Raw genomic sequence first — 22148 nt, forward strand, 5'->3', positions numbered from 1 at the left:
CATGTCAACAAAAAGTGTCAGAAAAGGCTTGGTCTTCAGGTGGTTAGAAGAGTGAGTGATGTGTGGCATAAACTTCTAATGCTGGGTATACAATGCCCCCCCCCCCAAAAAAAAGACCCCATTTTTGAAAAGTAGACACCCCAAACTGTTTGCAGAGAGTCAATAGAAGAATTTATTTTATTAGCACAAGTTTTTGGAAAATAAAAAATTTTTTACACAAAGTTGTCATTAAAATTATATATTGTTTACACATGCCATGGGTATATGTGGAATGTCTCACCAAAATACATTTTGCTACTTCTCATGAGTATGGGGATACTACATGTGAGAGACTTTTTGGCAGTCTAGCTGCATACAGGACCCCAAAATCCAATAAGCACCTCAGGCTTTTGAAGGGCTTTATTTCCTCATTACACTTCCTGACTACCTATTACAATTTCTGAGGCCCTGAAATGCCAGAATATTATGAACCCCCCCGCCCACATGACCCCTTTTTAAAAAGTAGACACCCCAAGGAATTTGATAAGAGGGATGGTGAGTATTTTGCACATCCTGTTTGTTGCCGCAAATTTTTAGAAATGGAAGAAAACTAAAACATTTATTTTCTTTTCATATTTTTCAAAACCTTGTGAGAAAAAAAATAGATCTGTAATATACTCAATATGCCTCTTTTTAAATTCCTTGGGGTGTCTACTTTCCAAAAAGGGGTCATTTGGAGGGGGGGAGGTTGGTGCTATCCTGGCATTTTAGGGCCACCAAAACTGTGATAGGTACTGAGGAAGTGAAATGAGGAATTTATGCACCATCAGGCTTTCAAAGGGGTCATTAGATTTCAGGCTCCTGTATGTGGCTAGGCTTCCAAAAAGTCTCACACATATGGTATCCTCATACTCGGTAGAAGTACCAGAATTTATTTTGGGGTGTAATTCCACATATACCCATGACATACAGTTGTGACCAAAATTATTCAACCCCCACTGAAATTGAGTGTTTTGGCCAGTTTGACATTGCTTTTGATCATTCAGTCATCTTGCTTACATTTACATTAAAGAGGCACTTGTAGGTCAGACAAATATAACATAACAGTTATAATGAAATAACCACAAATGTCTTTTCTGTGCTCACAGCATTATCAGTTTTATTCAACCCCCAAGTGACATTCAATCTTAGTACTTAGTACAGCATCCTTTTACAGTTATAACAGCTTTTAAACGTGAAGCATAGCTTGACACAAGTGTCTTGCAGCGATCTACGGGTATCTTCGCCCATTCTTCATGGGCAAAGGCCTCCAGTTCAGTCACATTCTTAGGCTTGCGCACTGCAACTGCTTTCTTTAAGTCCCACCAGAGGTTCTCAATCGGATTTAAGTCTGGTGACTGCGATGGCCACTCCAAAATGTTCCAGCCTTTCCTCTGCAACCATGCTCTAGTGGACTTGGAGGTATGCTTGGGATCATTGTCCTGTTGAAAGGTCCAACGTCTCCCAAGCCTCAGGTGTGTGACGGACTGCATCACGTTTCCATCCAATATCTCCTGGTACTGAAGAGAATTCATGGTACCTTGCACACGCTGAAGCTTCCCTGTACCTGCAGAAGCAAAACAGCCCCAAAGCATGATTGACCCTCCACCATGCTTCACAGTAGGCAAGGTGTTCTTTTCATCATAGGCCTTGTTCTTCCTCCTCCAAACATAGCGTTGATCCATGGGCCCAAACAGTTCTAATTTTGTTTCATCAGTCCACAGAACACTATCCCACAACTTTTGTGGTTTGTCCACATGGCTTTTGGCATACTGCAGTCGACTCTTCTTATTCTTTGGAGACAGCAAGGGGGTACGCCTGGGAGTTCTGGCACGGAGGCCTTCATTACGCAGTGTGCGTCTTATTGTCTGGGCTGAAACTTCTGTACCCACATCTGACAAATCTTTTCTCAGTTCCTCAGCAGTCACACGGGGACTTCTCTCCACTCTACGCTTCAGGTAGCGCACAGCAGTCGAAGTCAGCATCTTCTTTCTGCCACGACCAGGTAGCGTTTCAACAGTGCCCTTTGCCTTGAATTTGCGAATGATGCTTCCTAAGGTGTCTCTTGGTATGTTTAACATCTTTGCAATCTTCTTATAGCCATTGCCCTTCCTGTGAAGAGAAATCACCTCTTCTCTTGTCTTCCTGGACCATTCTCTTGCCTTCACCATGTTTGTAACCACACCAGTAAATGTCTAGAAGGAGCTGAGTATCACAGTCATTTTAAAGCTGCCTAATTGGTGCTTATTATGCTTGATTGCTGCTCGGTGACATCCACAGGTGTTTTCAATACCTGATGGAAAGCACCTGTATGAACCTCTGTTCTTCAGAGTGGTAGTCTTTAAGGGGTTGAATAATTGTGGCAATGAAGAAACCACATAAGAACCATTTACTACTGTATTACATAAACAATTGATGTCATTTTAGTTGCATTTGGGTAGTTACAACGTCCTTGTAGGATTTGATTCTGAATACAATTCCAAATGTACACTATAGTCCCTAAACCCCTTTACAGCATTGGGGGTTGAATAATTTTGGTCACAACTGTATGTGAGAAATATACCATTTAAATGACAAATTTGTGCAAAAAAAAACTTTTTTTCATTTTCCAAAAACTTGTGGAATAAAGAAATCTTCCATGGACTCAATATACCTCTCAGAAGATAGCTTACATTGTCTACTTTCCAAAAAGGGGAGTTTGTACTTCCCTGGCATTTTAGCACCTCAAGAAATTTGATAGGCAGACAGAAAGTAAAAGCTTTGTACAGTAAATTCCAGTATCTATACCATAGTTTGTAGACACTATAACTTTCACACAAACCAATTAATATGCAGTTATTGGGATTTTTTTTACCAAAGACATGCAGCAAAATACATTTTTGCCTAAAGTTATGATGAAATTTTAGTTTATTGGATATTTTTTATGACAGAAATGAGAAAATATCTTTTTTTTTTTTTTTTTTACATTTCGGTCTTAATTTGTTTATAGCGCAAAAAGTAAAAAAAACAGAGGTGACCAAATACCACCAAAAGAAATCTCCATTTGTGTGAAAAAAATTACATAAATTTCATTTATGTAAAAAATTGCATGACCACGCAGTTGTCAGTTAAACTAGTGAAGTGACGTATAGTAAAAATGGCATAAATTCCCATATCTATGCCAGGGGTCCTCAAACTACGGCCCGCAGGCCACATGCGGCCCGCCGAGGACATTTATCCGGCCCGCAGGGGCGTATCTGCTGTGAGGCAAGGGACTAGGGTTTGGCAGGTCGGGAGAGCTCAGCAGGGCTCGGTCGGGAGAGCTCGGCAGGGCTCGGGCTGGAGGCAGGAGGGTGGGATCAATAATTCTAGAACAGGGGAAGGTGGGCTCGGCTTATGAACCCGCCCCACTCACCTGGCCTCTCTGCAGCCAGCCGACCATCTATTCTGATCAGTGCATGCAACCGTCATGGCCAGAGGGCGGAGCCTAGAGCTGACCATGAAGAGGGGGAACAAGAGAGGAGACTCCATCGCTGCATGTCGGGCATCACGGCCACGGACCCTAGATAAGTGCAATAGATGATCGATCTCCTCCCTCTCTCTTTCCCCCCTCTCTCCTCTCCCCCTCTCTCTCCACCTTCCTCTCTCTCTCTCCCCTCATCTCCCCCCCTCCTCTCTCTCTCTCTCCCCCTCCCCCTTCCTCTCTCCCTCCTCCTCTCTCTCCCCCCCTCCTTTCTCTCCCCCCTCATCACACTTCCCCCCTCCTCTTCCCCCCCCCTCTTCTCTCTCTCTCCCCCTCCTCTCACTCTCCCCCCTCCTCTCTCCCTCCCCCTCCTCTCCCCCTCTCCTCTCTCTCTACCCCCCCTCCTCTCTCTTTCTCTCCCTCCCCTCCTTATCCCCCCCCCCCCTCTCTCTCTTTACATTGTACACAGATCTGACCCAACAAGGTGTCCTGCATTTACCGTATATTTCGCTCCATAAGACACACTTGGGGGGAAATGTCTGTGCGTCTTATGGAGCGGCCGGCCCAGTATTCCCGCCGCCGTTGTATGTCCTCAGTCTCTGGTCATCTCATGTACTATGTCTGCAGTCTCTGGTCATCTCCTGTACTGTGTCCGCATTTGTTCATATGTTTTTTTTTTAACCTACAGTCCGGCCCTCCAACGGTCTGAGGGACAGTGAACTGGCCCCCTGTTTAAAAAGTTTGAGGACCCCTGATCTATGCCATAGTTTGTAGACGCTATAACTTTCACACAAACAATTAATATACGTCTATTGGGATTTTTTTTACCAAAGACATATAGCAAAATACATTTTGACCTAACTTTATGACTAAATTTGAGTTTATTGGATATTTTTTATAACAAAAATGAGAAAATATTGGGTTTTTTTTCAAGATGTTCAGTCTTTTTTTGTTTATAGCACAAAAAATAAAAAAACCCAGAGGTGATCAAATACCATTAAAAGAAATCTCTATTTGTGTGAAAAAAAGGACATAAATTTCATTTATGTACAGTATTGCATGACCACACAATTGTAAGTTAAACTCGCGCAGCACTGTATAGCAAAAAATTTATAAAATTCCAGTATCTATACCATAGTTTCTAGACGCTATAACTTTCACACAATGCAATTAACATACACTTATTGAAAGTTTTTTTACCAAAGACATGTAGCAGAATACATTTTGGACCAAATTCATGACTAACTTTGAGTTTACTATATATTTTATATAGCCAGAAAAAAAAATATTGTTTTTTTTTTTTAAATTTTCAGATTTTTTTGTTTACAGCGCAAAAAATTAAAAGCTCAGCAGTGATCAAATACCACCAAAATAAAACTCTATTTGTGTGAAAAAAGGACATAAATTTTGTTTGTAACACATAAAGTGGCCTGGTCAGGAATGGGGGTAAATCCTTTAGAAAGCAAGTGTTTAAACCCATACAAGAAAAATCTGAGCATCAAAGAGAGTGTATTATAAGGGCTGTGGCCATTATGGTGTAAGAGAAGAAAATAAAATGAGGCAAGCAGGAGGTAAGTGGAAGTAGGGTAAAAATTCAGTGATAACTGTGGTGAGCATGGGATTCCCCCCCCCCCTCTCCGTATGGAAAAAGAAGTAGGAAGAGATTCAGAAGATTTGCCTCATAAATACCATAGGCTTGTTTCACTAGAATCTTTTCGTAGTGATTAGAGTGATGAGTGTATGTAAAGCAACTGGAGAGTGACCAGGAAATGGGCTGGTGGCAGAGAGACCTTCTAGCATCTGTCTGTATATTTTTTGGTTGTCTTTAAATGCATCCATCAATACCAAGCCTTGCTAAATTTAGAAACCTTTTCTTGGGAGATACTAATACATTCCTCTATGTCTTCCATTTTATTCAATCTGTGAAACCACTCTCCCATTGTTGGAACATTAACAGGTTGGGACCCTATCGGCTCCACCTGGTTATGTAGGACCATGGGAACATTCCAGAAGCCAGTAGGCAGAAGAGCTGGAGACCTAATCTGTATGTTTGTAGGGGTCTAACCAATCCCAGGTTTAGAGGCCCTGGTAGAGTGGTGGACCAGCCCATAAATATGGGATAGTCAGGCTGGCTGGGGAGTTGGTTGGAAGATGGTGGGCTGAGGAGACGGTCAATGGCCTGGAAGGGGGGCCCTAAGTCTGGGGTGGCTGGCCTCCAGGCAGGGCTCGGGCTGACCCAGGATGGTCTGTCCAGCAGGATGGCATGAACAAGATCAAGGCCTGGGAGCACTGGGAGCAAAGAGGACAAAGTGAGTAGATAAACACACCCTAGTATTCACAAGGGGAGAGTCTGCCACATGTAGCAAGCCTTCAAAGGACAGCACTGTGCTTACTCCTTTTTCCTTGTCCTGGGAGATTTTCAGAGCAGCCAGGAGGACTGGTAGTGCCTGCAGGCTGTGGAGCTGGGAGTAGTTCTACAGGGGAGATGAGGCATCTCAGCATGCAGTTTACAAGAAGCTAAGTTGATTTTAGAGGGGCTGCGAGTTCCTCACTCATAAGGGGCTGTGGCTACTGATTCACAATGACTGAAGTTTTTCAAAGAAAAGAACAATTCAGGATCTGTTTCTGTAAATCAGAAGGAAGTTGTCCTTGTGCTTTGATTCAATTAAAGAGGAGTTCCAGCCCCCCCTTCGAAAAATTAAAAGTCAGCCGTTACAAATACTGTACCTGCTGACTTTTAATATTAAGGCACTTAGCTGTCCAGGGATCCAGCAGTGTCCCCACCCCGAGCCGATTCTTCAATCAGCTGTCAGGTGCTGGCATCACCATCTTGACTAAGGGAAACCGGCAGTGAAGCCTGCGCTTTGCAAAATGGGCCACAGTCCTCGGGGACCTGTGAAATGTCCCAGAGGGCTGTGGGGGAAAGGAGGGGGACCATAATTCTGTCTGAGCTGGAAGTGTGAGTGGGTACCTGTCAAAAGCAGTTACCAGCTCGCCCTCAAAAGGTGCCAAATGTGGCAGCGGAGGTGGAAGAGGCAGATAAGCAGAGCTTCCACTTGTGGGTTTCCATAATCCCTATTACCCTAGCCAAGCTATATTCCCTTAACAAAGTAACAAAAAACAATCTCATGGACTGTTCACTGACTGTTGATAAAAGTGTGGAAAATGTGTGCTGCCTGGATGTGCAAAGCTTAGGGGTACCAAGAAACACAGCAGCCTTCACAGGGGTAGTGCTACGTGACATTCTAGGAACCTTTATGAATATAAAGACATATGGTTTCCCATTCTGGTGCAGAGAGCTGCAGCTGCAGGTCATGATTACAATTCATGACATGAACTGCTAGAATAGGCTGATAGGTCTCCAGGTTTTTTTGGAATGCTTAAATCCTTTGCGTAAATTGAAACAATGAAAGGGGAGTGTTTTTTTGTTTCTGAGTTGGCATGTTGTAAGATTGCAATCTAGCGGTGTGCGTGGATCAAAAGTGTTATGAGGCTGTAATAAGCCAACTACAAGAAGAGAAAGTACAAAGAGTTATGAAGAGGGAGAAGGTGAGGGTAATGCAGCAAGGTGGGAGAAAAAAAATATGGCGGAGGGGGTTTCCCAGAAGTAGAGCTAGGCCTGCTAGTCCACCAATATAAAAAGACAGGAAAAAAGGGCTGGGTGCGTCAGCCAGGAAGAAAAATTCCCTGCTGTGTGGGTGCGGGCCTGCAAGAATGGGGCAAAACTTACGAAAATAAAAAGGGAAAAATGTCGGTATGTAGCAAAAGACATTTGAAAGAAAATCAAGGGATATTCATCTCTCTATAATATTGAAGGGTGTAGGAGAGTAGTGGTATTATGGTGCTGCCTGCAATAAGAAAAAAAGAGAGAGAGTTTAAGTCATGTTCAAGTCTCCATGCGGTTGCGGCATCGCGATGGTGACAGTTCTGAACTCCATGCAACTTCTCTTCAGCAATTGTGTTGTCTCAGCAGTGAGGAGGGCATCCTCCTGGTCTTTGCGCTCATGGAGTGCAGTTGTTGGATACCTCAATCTAAGCTACTGTGAGAGAAAAGGAGCTATACCAGTGTAAGGATTAACAGAAAGGCTGTAGGTCAACAGGTGTATGAAGGAGTGCTGTGTGGCCTGTGGCAGATAAACAAAATGGAAATTTCCAGCAATACAATATTCTTCTAGTGCGAAGTTGTTCCAGCAGAGGGCATAATGTGTGCCTATGTTGGAGTATAACATTCAATAAGTTGTAGAACAGTTTAAATTCTACACCTTTGAATAGCTCTCAATTCTGTTCTTGGGATTTTTGGAGAATAGCTTCTTTCAGTGGAAAATTGACCAGACAGCAAATCATATCTCTTGGGGGATCAGTTTCACGGCTCCATGGACACAGAGCTCTGTGGAACCTTTCCATTTCAATGGAGGAATCCATCGGTTTCTCCAAGAGTTCATTAAAGATGGTAGTAATCACATGTTCTAAATTGGTCTATAGTTTCCTGGACTCCTCTTATTCTTATATTGTGCCTTCTGTCATGGTTATAGAGATCTTCCATGTGGTGATGGATCTTTAGAATGTGTGATAGCTGTAAATTAGAGGTCTGCTAAACTTGGTGTATAACATCAGCATGACAGTTGTTGTTTGCTCCACCAATCCCAGCCTTGCCACAACCACCTGTACAGTTGTGGCCAAAATTATTCAACCCCCAATGCTGTAAAGGGGTTTAGGGACTATAGTGTACATTTGGAATTGTATTCAGAATCAAATCCTACAAGGACGTTGTAACTACCCAAATGCAACTAAAATGACATCAATTGTTTATGTAATACAGTAGTAAATGGTTCTTATGTGGTTTCTTCATTGCCACAATTATTCAACCCCTTAAAGACTACCACTCTGAAGAACAGAGGTTCATACAGGTGCTTTCCATCAGGTATTGAAAACACCTGTGGATGTCACCGAGCAGCAATCAAGCATAATAAGCACCAATTAGGCAGCTTTAAAATGACTGTGATACTCAGCTCCTTCTAGACATTTACTGGTGTGGTTACAAACATGGTGAAGGCAAGAGAATGGTCCAGGAAGACAAGAGAAGAGGTGATTTCTCTTCACAGGAAGGGCAATGGCTATAAGAAGATTGCAAAGATGTTAAACATACCAAGAGACACCTTAGGAAGCATCATTCGCAAATTCAAGGCAAAGGGCACTGTTGAAACGCTACCTGGTCGTGGCAGAAAGAAGATGCTGACTTCGACTGCTGTGCGCTACCTGAAGCGTAGAGTGGAGAGAAGTCCCCGTGTGACTGCTGAGGAACTGAGAAAAGATTTGTCAGATGTGGGTACAGAAGTTTCAGCCCAGACAATAAGACGCACACTGCGTAATGAAGGCCTCCGTGCCAGAACTCCCAGGCGTACCCCCTTGCTGTCTCCAAAGAATAAGAAGAGTCGACTGCAGTATGCCAAAAGCCATGTGGACAAACCACAAAAGTTGTGGGATAGTGTTCTGTGGACTGATGAAACAAAATTAGAACTGTTTGGGCCCATGGATCAACGCTATGTTTGGAGGAGGAAGAACAAGGCCTATGATGAAAAGAACACCTTGCCTACTGTGAAGCATGGTGGAGGGTCAATCATGCTTTGGGGCTGTTTTGCTTCTGCAGGTACAGGGAAGCTTCAGCGTGTGCAAGGTACCATGAATTCTCTTCAGTACCAGGAGATATTGGATGGAAACGTGATGCAGTCCGTCACACACCTGAGGCTTGGGAGACGTTGGACCTTTCAACAGGACAATGATCCCAAGCATACCTCCAAGTCCACTAGAGCATGGTTGCAGAGGAAAGGCTGGAACATTTTGGAGTGGCCATCGCAGTCACCAGACTTAAATCCGATTGAGAACCTCTGGTGGGACTTAAAGAAAGCAGTTGCAGTGCGCAAGCCTAAGAATGTGACTGAACTGGAGGCCTTTGCCCATGAAGAATGGGCGAAGATACCCGTAGATCGCTGCAAGACACTTGTGTCAAGCTATGCTTCACGTTTAAAAGCTGTTATAACTGTAAAAGGATGCTGTACTAAGTACTAAGATTGAATGTCACTTGGGGGTTGAATAAAACTGATAATGCTGTGAGCACAGAAAAGACATTTGTGGTTATTTCATTATAACTGTTATGTTATATTTGTCTGACCTACAAGTGCCTCTTTAATGTAAATGTAAGCAAGATGACTGAATGATCAAAAGCAATGTCAAACTGGCCAAAACACTCAATTTCAGTGGGGGTTGAATAATTTTGGCCACAACTGTATATCTGTCTAGAGATCTTTAATGGCTGCAAATAAGGTGACTGCCACTACGGCCTAGATGTTGGGAGGAGGGAGATAATGAGCCTTGGTCTGCATGTAGGGGAGCCTCTTCAGCATGAGATGAGCATGGCTGTCTCCCTGTTGTGTACAGAACATCACTGGGATGCTTCTGCAGTGGAGTAGGAACCTGAAGAACTTCTGTCATTTTTCCCCATGATTTTATGGTGGATTGACTCCCAAGTAGCTATTTAATTGCCTCGAGGTGCAGTAGCTTTCCAGTCAAGCAGCCATCTTAGACCAGTGCCAGACCACGCCCTCATAATTTTTTTAATCATTTCCTGTTTTGGAAACATTTTCAGCAGATGGAAGCCATATGTTCATGGATTGTCATTATATTGACATGAGTTTGCTGTATACGCCAATGGTGTACTTTCTTTTCTTTTTTCTACTCTGTATTGTAAACACTTCAATAAAAACTTTAATTTGAAAAATAATTTCTACCCAAAACACATTCAGCTACTCCTCCTGAGTATAGAGGCAAGCTTCATGTGTGAGACTTTTCCAGAGCCTAGCTGCATAGAGGGGCCCAAAACCCAAGGAGCATCTTCAAACTTGCTAAGGTCATAAATGGCTCATGTAATTTTCTGACTGCCTATCACATTTTATTTAGAAACATCCCAAAAATTAACACATTTTAAATAATAAACACTCCAAGGTATTTGTAAGAGTCATAGTGAAGATTTCATTTTCTTGCCACAGGTTTTTTAGAACGTGAGAAAAAAGACTAGAAATCAAGATACTGTTACTGGCTTACACTGTTTTGGTGATACTGGGACTGGTGTTGTGGTGATGATAGACACTGCTGCTGGCTACACTGGATGTGGTGACACTTGGGCTGGTATGGCAATGAGCAGAAACACTTTTGTTGGCAAACCTACAATATTTTGGGTAGCTGGTACTGGTGGCAGTAATCAGGAACACTATTGCTGGCTGATGGTGTGGCAGCAATCAGGAATACTGTTACTGACTGACACTGATCTGGTAACACTGGGACTCATGTGGTGGTGATCAGGAACATTGTTACTGGTTTACATTGGTCTTTTGACACTGGACATTGTGTAGTGGTGATCAGGAAAACTGTTGCTAGCTGTACTGGTCTAGTGACTCTGGGACTAGAGTTAAAATGATCAGGAATGCAGTTACTTACTTACAGTGGTCTTCTGACACTGTAAGGTTGTGGTTGAGATAAGAAAAACTGTTGCTGGTTTACACTGGTCTAATAACACTGGGACTGGTGTAGCAGTGATCAGTAACACTGTTGATGACTTACACTGATCTTGTGACACTGTGGCATTTAACTAGACAATTATTTTAAAATTCAACATTTTATTCCAAAAATCAAAACATCATAAAAATAAAAAGCAAGATATTGCATTCTCATAAAATTCACAACCAAATCATGACATTGGTATTGTACTTTTCCTATAGTATGCAGCTTCCTGCCCAAGGTAAGAATATTACATAACCAACACACTCCACAAGGAGTCATATAGTTTGGGGGAGCCGCAACCTACAAGTACAACCTTCAGCTCAACAAGTTTTGCACGTAGTGCTTCTTCAGGAAATTTAGTAAAATGTAATGTATCAATGTGAACATATAATATAAGAGGTGGATAGTCAGGTCAGCGGCATGTCCTAAAGTTGAATGCGGGGGCACATCATAGGGATATGTAGACGTATTCCCAAACTTGCACTTTCTGTCTTTGCGTACAATATTAACGGCAAGGATGTTGAAATGTTCTAATAGGTATGTGTACAATCCGGATTTAATATAGTCTTCACAGAAATATATTTATTTAGTCTTATTGCCACATAGTCCTCTTCATATTGGGCTACAGATATGGGCATCCATCCCTTCACCGTTATTAGTAGGCTATGCCTCTCCACATTACCATCTCCCGCTGCTGCTCCACCCTGCGAAACATGTGAAGCTGAAGGTTTTACTTGTGGGTTGTGGCTCCCCCACAGAAATCACAAAGCACAGGATAAATTTAATTGTCCCTATACCCCGATCTGTGGTCCATTGTGTCCAATGGACAGGAAGCAGTTGTGCAGCCATATTTCAACAGTGGCCAGATGGCAAGTGGTTAATTACCACTGTATTTTTTCCTGCAGGAGAGCGGTGCAACATCTTATGCAATATTTGACCTACCATTCCAGGTGGTCAGTTATCTGTGGTGAGTGGGGCTCTGGAGGGGGAGCACTAATTGAAGCACTATGCAAAGAAAATTGCTATGGATAAGAAGATTTACTACTGTATCACTTAATATTCACACCGGATGCGGATGGGTATTTTGGGGGGGGGGGGGTTGGAACTTTTAATTTTTTTTTACTTTTATATGTTTGCACAATTATTGGGACTTTATATATATATAGTTTTATACAAGTTCACTGTATACACAGTTTCCTGGCATTGTATATGTGCTATTTTTAGCACTATTGTTGTTTAAGCACTTTGTATTTGTTGCGTTTATTTGGGATTTAGTCACTGGGGAGGAGGGATATAATTGCCAGCCCACGTGGCATTATAGCACATGCACATTTGTGGGGACCCTTTGTGTAGTAGGGAATTGATTCATATATTTAATTAATTATTTAAAGTAGTTTTTGGGAGAGGCAGCGCAGCAATTTTTATGTTTGCACTCACACATTTGTTCACAGGTACACATTTGTGATTTTGCTAGCAGCAGCCAGTCTAATTGATCAGTCCTCTGCGCAGGTTATACTCACACACAATGGCTCTGATTGGCAACTCTGGAAATGCTGGTATTGGATGCAATGCAGCAAACGCTGATGCTGTCTGAAATCAGTGATACTGAAAATACTATCGCTAAGTTACAGCCAGCACTGGGCTACAGCTAGCACCAGTGTTTCTCGGTGTTGCTGGCTATGAGTAGGAACACTAGATATACTGGCGCTGTTAGCAATCAGCTAGGGGCACTGTCCAGAAGCAGGGGCACTGTGATTAGGCAGGGACTTTGTGGTTAAGTAGGGGCATTATTGTTTGCACACTGTAACATTGGCTGCGCTCAGCAGCCACCTCTCCCTTTTCTATCACAATAGCTCAGTGTGTGGCATAGGAAGAGGAAAGCTGGTTGCTCAGTGCAGGAAGTATTTACACTTGTAATCACTGTGATTATTCATAGTAATCACATGGTATAGAGCCACTTTAATTAGCACTGTAACTTTTGCATGTTATCTGCACTATACAATCATGGTACATTCACTTGACTGGGCTGGAGGATATAATGATCGTATTAATTAATTAAATTCCCCCCTTTTATTTACATGTTTTATTATTGTGACTAGCTATCAAAGTGATCACAGGGCATAAAAAGGTTTCTAATGGCTCTGCCTCTTCAGCTGATGCTCTCCTCTGCCTAAAAACAGCAGAAGCATTAGCACTGTGCTCACTTGGTGTAAGCACAGATGTATATAAAAAGAGATTTACAGGTGCATTCTCCCTGAATAAGGGGGGAGTGGATGGGCCATTTTTACACTGTGGCTGATCTGCAAAAGGTTAAAAATGTTTTAAAAATTGTGGCCCCTATTACTCAGTTGACAAAGAAAGAAAAACATTTTTAAAGGTCCACTGTGATAGAAATGGCCTCCTCACATTTGAAAATTTTACTCACAATTGCACCTATACTGCTACACCCTAAACCAGAATTCCCCTTTATTGTAGAAGTGGATGCCTCAAGTGCAGTCATTGGAGCAGTTCTATCTCAGGGAATTGATAAGAAAATTATATTGCTTCCATGTGAATACTACTCTTGCCAGAGGGCACCAGGGAAGCAGTACTATGACAACAGAAACAATGGTCATTTTGCAATAAAATTGACTTTTAGTGAATGGAGACATTTACAGAAGGTTCTTGCACCCAGTAACTGTCCTCACTGACCAAAAAATCTTGAAGACATAAAATCAGTGAAAAGTCTCTGCAAAACTTCTCTACAAGGTTTAACTTTATAACATCTTACAAACCTGAAGGTAAGAATGGGAAGGAGCTGCCTTGTCAAGAATTGCAGCTGACTCTGCTACAGATGTGGGGACAGATGGTACCATCCTACAAGAAAAACGTTTTCTGGGAGTAATATATCCTGCAAATCTATTTAGTAGGAATAAAGAACTTTATGATGGAGCTCAAATCCGAAACAGTCCACCAGAAAATATCCATTTAGACTTTCATGATGGCTACTGGTCTTTAGGAAAAATATTTTATATCCCGAAGAGAAATGACTAAACAAATGGAGCATAATTTTAAATCTACTGTCCACTGTGGAATTAGGCACATGATAGACCTTCTTGCCTGTGATACTTTCCAAAAAGATGTACTAGTTTAAGTCCTCTTATGTGAGAATTCTGCACACAGTAAGGTACCATGCCCCCACCTTCTTGATCTACCACAACCTTCATCTCTGCCAGCTATAAATGCAATATTGTCTGCTTTACAAAAGAACCAAGAACTACTTAAACAAGTATTATATGAAGCTTGTGAATCTTGCAGACAGGCATAGATGAACTGCTTCCTTTTCAGTAAGTTATAAGGTATGTTTCTATACAAAACATTTGCAGCTTAAAACAGTATTAACCCCTTCTTGACAGTACTGTAGCCAAAAGACTGCTATGGCATGGTCGCACAGAGCCACAATCCCCCCAAGCCCCCTGGAGCACGCATCTGGCACACTGTGATCACTGTGTCCAAAGGGCCAATCACAGTGGCCCTTTACCATGTGATTAGCTGTGTCCAATCACAGCTGTTCACATTGTAAACAGACTTGCCGGTTATAAAAAGTCTTCTCCTCATGTGCTGTCACAGCATGAGGAGAAGAGAGCCGGTAAACTTCAATTCTGACAGAGGATATTAACAGTGATAATCAGGGCACTGATCATCAGTGACCTGATGATCAGTGCTGCTCCATCAGTGCCCATCATTGCTGTCTATTAATGCTCATCAATACCACATATCAGTGCCCAATAGTGCCACCTAACAGTGCATCCTCATCAGTGCAACCTCATCAGTGCCCATCAGTGCCGACTAATCACTGCCTATCAGTGCCCATCATTGCAGCCTATCAGTGAAGGAGAAAAACTACTTATTTGCAAAATGTTATAACAGAAACTAAGAAAAACATTCTTTTTTTTAAAATTTTCTGTCTTTTTTCATTTGTTTAGCAAAAAAAATTAAAAACCCACCGAAGAAAGCTCTATCTGTCTCAAACAAATGATGAAAATTTTATATGAGTACAGTGTTTCATGACTGAACATTTTGTCATTCAAAGTACGACAGCGCTGAAAGCTGAAAATTGGCCTGGTTTGAAAGCGGGTGAAAGTGCCTAGTATTGAAGTGGTTAAACCCCAAAACAAAAATGTATTAAATTGCAGTGCACTAATTTTTAGATGTGGTTACCACATTAGTTTTCTTTTATTAGGCTTTTTCTCCTTTCTTTCCACTTGGTGATCTAGCCAGTGAGACAGCTATTTTTCAACTTACTTTAGCAAACCAAGCTGTCCTGGCAAAGTAGAAGGTAGAAGGTTGAGACAAACCATTTAACATTGACAGGATTGTCTACAATGGTCAGCTTTTACTCATTTATTTAAAACCTTATCTAAAAAGCAAAATAAACTGTTTCCTCTAACTGCTTATAAAATATTAGCTGGAGCTCAGTCTTAATTTGTTAGTCTAGTCCATCTAAATCTGCTAGTCTAACACTACCCTCTTCGGGAAGTGAGGAGGGGTGGGTGCAATCTTTTCCAGGTACTGCCACAGTCAGCATAGAATATGCTGCAGAATGTATTGCAGGAGATAGCCAGTGGCCTAGTTCGCAGATTATGATTACAGCACTAGACATATCCCCTGCTTGCACAGAGCACTGTACTGTTGTGGGATAGGCGGAGCATACTTGCCAACTGGTCCAACTGTATTCCAAGATTCCAGAGCTGTGGGGACAGCTGTAGTATCCTTGTCACTAGTTTTGTACACTGCTGGGCCTGGAATCTCCCCTTTTTGCCTCTCACAAGCAGTCTCCAGTGCTCTTTCCACTCCAGGGTGACAGAGAGGACAGAAAAAACCTGTGCCTGCGCTGCCTCCTGAGTGGGTTCTGACCTGTTCTGCTTCCAAAGTTTACCCTACAGTGTTCAGTGCGCTCATTGCTGGCTGGAAAACATCCCTACTGCCAGAGAAGGTGAGTGTGCAGCATAGGTAGGATGAATCCTTTATGAGAGGTAGTGAAAGTGCAGGGAGCACTTTCCTGAGTTTGCAGGAGGGTGGTAAGCTCTTGCCTGACTTCCCTGTCACATCACTCCCTGGACACTGTCCACTTTAGGTTGACAGGCGTTGTTCACTTGCCATTTCCCAGTCTCCAGCAGACATTCCCTGACAATTTTTGCTTCACTCCCAGGCCACTTGTCACCCCCAGCTAACAGAAAGAGCGCCTAACTACTTCCTACCACCTGTGAGCTGACAGACATAATTTTATGGTCACTTTCCATCCCTTCCTCCCCCAACATCCCTCCTTGGTCATTCCACAGACATCTCTCCCCAACTGATTGTCCCCCACTGTTAGAGACATCACTCCCAAGTCCCCCTCTTTGACCCATTTTCTCAGCCTCACTCTTCTCCCTGCCTGTCATCATACCCTCTATACTGATCTGTTGCATACACTGTCTATCATCATAATAATGACAAATAACTGTTTTATTCTGGTGGGGGGGGGGGGGACATAGGAGAGGAGTATGGTGGTAGGCAGTGTGTACAGGGAAGGCAAACAATCACAGAGATCACAAATGTGGACAGTAATACTGGTGCATTCCCCAACCATTTTATATGTTTGGTGTACTGTGCATGCTGCTACTAGCTCCGCCCCTGCTTTGTTGGGGGGCTACAGTTTATCTTCTTCACCCTGGGCACTAGATGATCTTGTCCTGGCACTGTCCCAGACTGATAATGTTGCTGTCCAAGAGTGTCTTCATTACTAATTCTTTCAAAATCTAAGCACCCTAAGACAAGAAATGTGTTACTGGCTGTATCACCAAGTGGAATAAAGATAAAAAGCCCTAGAAAGTAAAAACTAACACAGCCACCACATAAAAGGATTGGTGATCTGCACTATATTACATTTTGTTTGGGGATTTTATACCTTTTTGAACTACCTTCTCCAAAACTCTCTTATGGTCATTGGTCTTTTAAAAATAATGGCCCAGAATATCTCTAAGGTATACAAACTTAAATAGTTAAACTTAAGTTTAACTTTAACTGCTCGCCAACTACCTTCCATAGGAGTAACTAGTACGTGATCCGGTACTTCTAGGTAGAGCACACGAGCATGCTGCCAACTCGCGAGCTGTGCTGTGATTAGCCACAGCACAAGCCTGTCATTGGGTGCTGACCAATGATTGACCACTGGCACAAACTGATCGGCGAGGAGGAAGACAGGGCAGAGCTCTGTCAATGTAAACAATACAAAGCTCTGTCTTGTCAATGGGAATGAGCCAATTTTTGTTTCCCTGCAACGTCCTTAGTGAAAGCACTTCACAGTACACACATAAACACTGGTTATGCACACATTTAACCCTTTTATCACCCTAGATGTTTAACCCCTTCCCAGCTAGTGTCATTAGTACAGTAACAGTGTATATTTTTGGCACTGATCACTGTATTAGTGCCACTGGTTCCCACAAAGTGTCAGTTAGGGTCAGATTGCCTTGCATCCTATCGCAGTCCTGCTATAAGTTGCTGATCACCACCATAAAAAGGAGAGAAGCAGCACCATCTAAATGCAGCAATATAAGCAAATTATTTATTTCCACAAAACTGACAACTCACAATAGTAGTAGTCAAATGAGAGCTTGTCGAACTGGTGTCAACCGCTGTGCAACTCCTGGCCAGTCCAGATGCAGGCAGATCTCCAATGCACTGTCCTTGGCTATGAATGTGGTTCCCAGTACTTCCTGGTCGGTGTGGATCCACAGCACAGGCAGGAGTTATGTCAGCTGCAGGTACAGCAGCAGTAGGCATGGCACACATTCAGAGCATGCATGCTCCTTCATCAGGCCATAGATGGGGCATATATTGGCAAATAATAGTGGTGGACTATAGGGCCCAGCCAACTCATGGAGGGGCCCAAGTGTCATCATAGGTTAGTACAAAAAAACATATCTAGTCTCCCACTCTTAAACTAATTTGCTACTGAAAATATTAGGAAATGGATGTAACTATGTATAAGCTGAAGCACTAGAAGTATCAAGTGAGTAGGTGTAAACGAAAGGTATATGATAATCACTAACCAGTACAAACAAAACATTTTTGGTGAAATTCCAGGAAGTGCCTGGGGACACTCTGTTTGTCGATGCAATCCTCAACAAAATGACTGTGTTCCCCAAACCTCTTCCTGAGGGTCTAGATAGTACAGCCCACATACAGCAAGCTGCATGGACAAGAGAGACAGTGGAGTACATATTCAGATGAACAGGCGTGAAACTCAGAAATGGGGTAAGTTTTACCCTTTGTGGTGAAGTCTCTCTGTCCATGTTGGACATGCTTGCACATGAGACACCTGGGTTTACGGCACTGATACATGCCTTTGATGATAGAGGTTAGAGAAGGATCTATCTTGGCCTGAATACCTTTGACCTTACTTGGGGCTATTTTACTTTTAATATTTTGGGCCTGTCAAAAGGAAACTTTGGGCTTAGCTGTAAGGGATGATTCTAGGTGGGGATCCTTAAGCAGTATGGACCAGTGTTTTTGAAATATATGTTCCATATTTTTGAACTGTGTATGGAACTGGGTAGTGAAGCTGAGAGGTTGTGGAGTACAAGTGGGTATCTTGCTTCTATCTAATTTGGCTCCATCAGTGAGATAAAGAGAGAAGGCCTCCTCCACAAGTGTGCTGGGGTAACCTTTCTCCAAGAATTTGTCTATTAAAGAGTTACCATGGGTAAGATAGTCTGTATCATGGGTACAATTGTGTCTGACCTGACAAAACTGGCTTTTCGGTATGTTTTGTGCCCAGTGAGGATGGTGGCAACTCTTAAAGTGTAGATAAGAGTTGCCTCCCTTGGGCGTGGTGTAATTATGGGCATAGATGGTATTACCCTCGTGACATAGTTTCAAATCTGGAAAGGCCAGTTTTTCTGCATTACAGACTGAAGTAAAGGACAGCTCCGTGTTGTGGTTGTTACAGTGTGCTACGAATGACTCCACTAGTGTGGCCGAGCCATCCCAGATAACAATAATATCATCTATATAAAGCCCATAAAGGATGATATGGGCTGCATAAGAGTTGTCTTGCCAGATTGATTGATGTTCCCAAAGACCCATAGTGGTATTATCATAACTAGGGACAAAATTGTCCCCCATAGCTGTGCCCTGGGTCTGTAAGTAATAATACCCATTAAATTCAAAATAATTTATGGGTAAAACAAAACTCAATTGCTTCTAAGATCAAATTCACCTGTCTAGGGTTAAGTAAGGAATAGTTTGCCAATAAGTGTTGTACTGCCTTCAACCCAACGTCATGGGGTATGGCTGTATAGAGGGAGTACACATTGAGTGATAGCCATTGATATGTGGGCTCCCAAGTGTAGTTCTTAAGCATATCCAATAGGTGTATTCCATCATGAATGTATGATGTAAAAAATGGTCAATATAAATCATAAAATAGCTGTTAACACTCTCCATGGCTGCTAAGATGGGACACCTTTGTGGATTAATAGCATCTTTATGAATCTTAGATTGATGGCAGAAATATGGTCACTTGCAAAATAATTTTTGGAGAAAAGCTGTTTCACTTTTGTCAGTTATACCTTCTCTAGAAGCTCTTTCTATAAGAGCATAGGCCTCCTCTTTAAAGTGTGGTAATGGGCCACATCTAAGCATTTTGTATGTACTGGTGTAAGATAGTAGGTGTGAGGATTCTTTAAGATAGTCAGCTCTATTTTGAACTACAATGCCCCACCCTTATCAGCTGGTTTGCTTATCAGTTCATGGTTCTGGCACAGATTGCAGACCGCTTGAGTCTCCTTGGTGGTAAGATTGGACTGTGAATGTGTGGGACTGAAGGTCCAATTGCACATGCGTATGATATCTTCATATACCACCTGATAACAACATTGCAGATATGGGCCCTTGGCAAAGGTGGGGTTAAAAATGGATATCGGTTGAAGGGCTGTATGTTGGACCAGGTGTCAGAGGATCAACCACAAAATAAAGGGCACATCTGCCAACACTCAGTATGGCCATGCTATATTGCACAGAAATGCATGCAGGCATTGTGTGCAGGTGCTCGGGCTCTTGCCCATGTGAATGCACACATAATCACGCATGCAGATCCACTGGATGTTCGTCAGCCCCCTGTTCCTTTGTGCCCTGTGATTGGTTTACTTCTGGATATACGGTGCTGACTCGGCTTTCCCTTGGACTTGACTTGGCTCTTCTCCTGGCTCTGACCTCGGCTTGTTATACAGACTCTGCTACTGCCTGCTTCCTTGTTTGACCCTGGCCTGGTATATGGACTTCGCTTACTGCCTGACTCTGGCTAGATCTGTGACCCCGCTTGCTTCTACTCCTGGCTGATCTTCTGTGCATGACTCCTGGCTCTAATTCCTGGCTCCATCTCCTGTTCTGCTCTCCTGTCACGATCCTCCTAAGCATTTAGAGTTTCACCTGTCCTGCTAGTACCCCAGCACAAGTAAGCCTGCACCTGTCCATCTGGAGAGTCTACCATCTTGCTGACAGCGCTGCAAGTTCAAGTCTATTCTAAGTGCTTCCTCCACTCTGCTCACCAGGCTAGTCCATAACAGCCAACCCATGCTTCTTTGAGAGCAGCACTCCCTGTTCCCACTCTCAGGGGTGGGTGCTCTGCACTCAGCCACAAGGGGACCCCTTTTGTCACTTCAGCTTCCAACCAGGTATGTGACACCAGGAGAGAGGTGGGAACATGTTGGGAAAGGAACATGAGATAGTCTTCATCATCCTCTGTATAAAGGTCATCCAGATAAGGCAGGCCCATATAATCTAGTGACATGGTTTATAGTGAATTATCTTGAAGGGAATTATTACTAGGACCACTACCGTTGTTGGTTTTGAGATCTTGGATTTTGTAGTAGTGTTTGACTGTGAGGTTCCTGATAAATCTGTTTGGATCGACAAAAAGGGTAAACAGGTTAGACGGTGTGGAAGAGGCAAATCTAAGTCCCCGACTGAGTAAGGAAATCTCTGAAATGGAAAAGATGTGATTGGAGAGATCAAATACTTTTACAGTCTGCAAAGCTTTCCTCTCCTTTTTATGTTTTCTAACTCCCCCTCTCCTGCCTCTTCTCTGAGCTTTCTTTTGGGGCCAGACAGGGGGCGTTTCACTAAAAAATACTTTGGCTGTGTGGGTACCATATGATCTGCTATTGTGACCGATTCTAAACATGTTGTAATACCTATATTGCCCATGGGTGGACCATTACATGTGACATCATTGTTGTCACATCAAACAAGACTGTTGGCTGTATTAATTGTTGGTACCACAGGTGTAAGAATGGGATTATTGATGGACACACTTGGTGGTGAACTAACTGTAGGTAAAGGCTCAACCAATGTGGTATTGAAAGTTTGTACTCCACTGGCTGAGTTAGATGGTGGAGCTGAAGTAACATCAGCTGCTAATTCTAAATGGTGTTGCAGTCATCAAAGTCTCTATGTAATTTACCCAGTTTAGTCTTAATAAGATCATCCTCCTTACTTTTAGTGTTTCTTTTAAAGGTTTTTAAACATTCAATGGGTAAATGTGAAATCTCAATGACCAATTGGTCAATAAGAGACAGTGCCTTGGGAAGTAATTCTTGATATTTTATGTCTCTCTGTTGAATAATAATTTCTAGCCATTTTCATGTGCAGAATGCAGGTATATGGGACCGATCAAGTGTCAATGTGTGATTGAGGAAAGTACAGACTTTGATGTCCCATCGACCTCTGGGGGAGATGTTACATTTGAGGTACTGTTGTAAGAAGAATTTATCCCACCATTGCTGGTTGGCTGTTATTACTATATCTTCAATTTTACAGAATTGTTAACACAATACCCTACAGACTGACCTAGCCATGGAAAACAGGTGGAGAAAGAAGCTGGATGGAAATAAAGTTTAAAGTTTCTACAATGCCATATTTGGCTGCTGTAACGTCATGAATAATTTCCCTTGTAGAATCAGGGATTATAGTGTAGTTACATAAAAACAAAGTATAAAGACATAAATAAAAGCAGTAAAATGGCATAAGAGCTGAGTAGTTACAAACTAACAGTTTATGAAGATAACAGAGTGCTTTAGGACACTAACATCAGGATATCCTTCTAGGG

Source organism: Staurois parvus, unplaced genomic scaffold, assembly GCF_062004578.1.
Source record: "Staurois parvus isolate SC_StPar_1 unplaced genomic scaffold, SC_StPar_1.0 ptg000200l, whole genome shotgun sequence".
In the NCBI taxonomy this organism is placed as follows: domain Eukaryota; kingdom Metazoa; phylum Chordata; class Amphibia; order Anura; family Ranidae; genus Staurois; species Staurois parvus.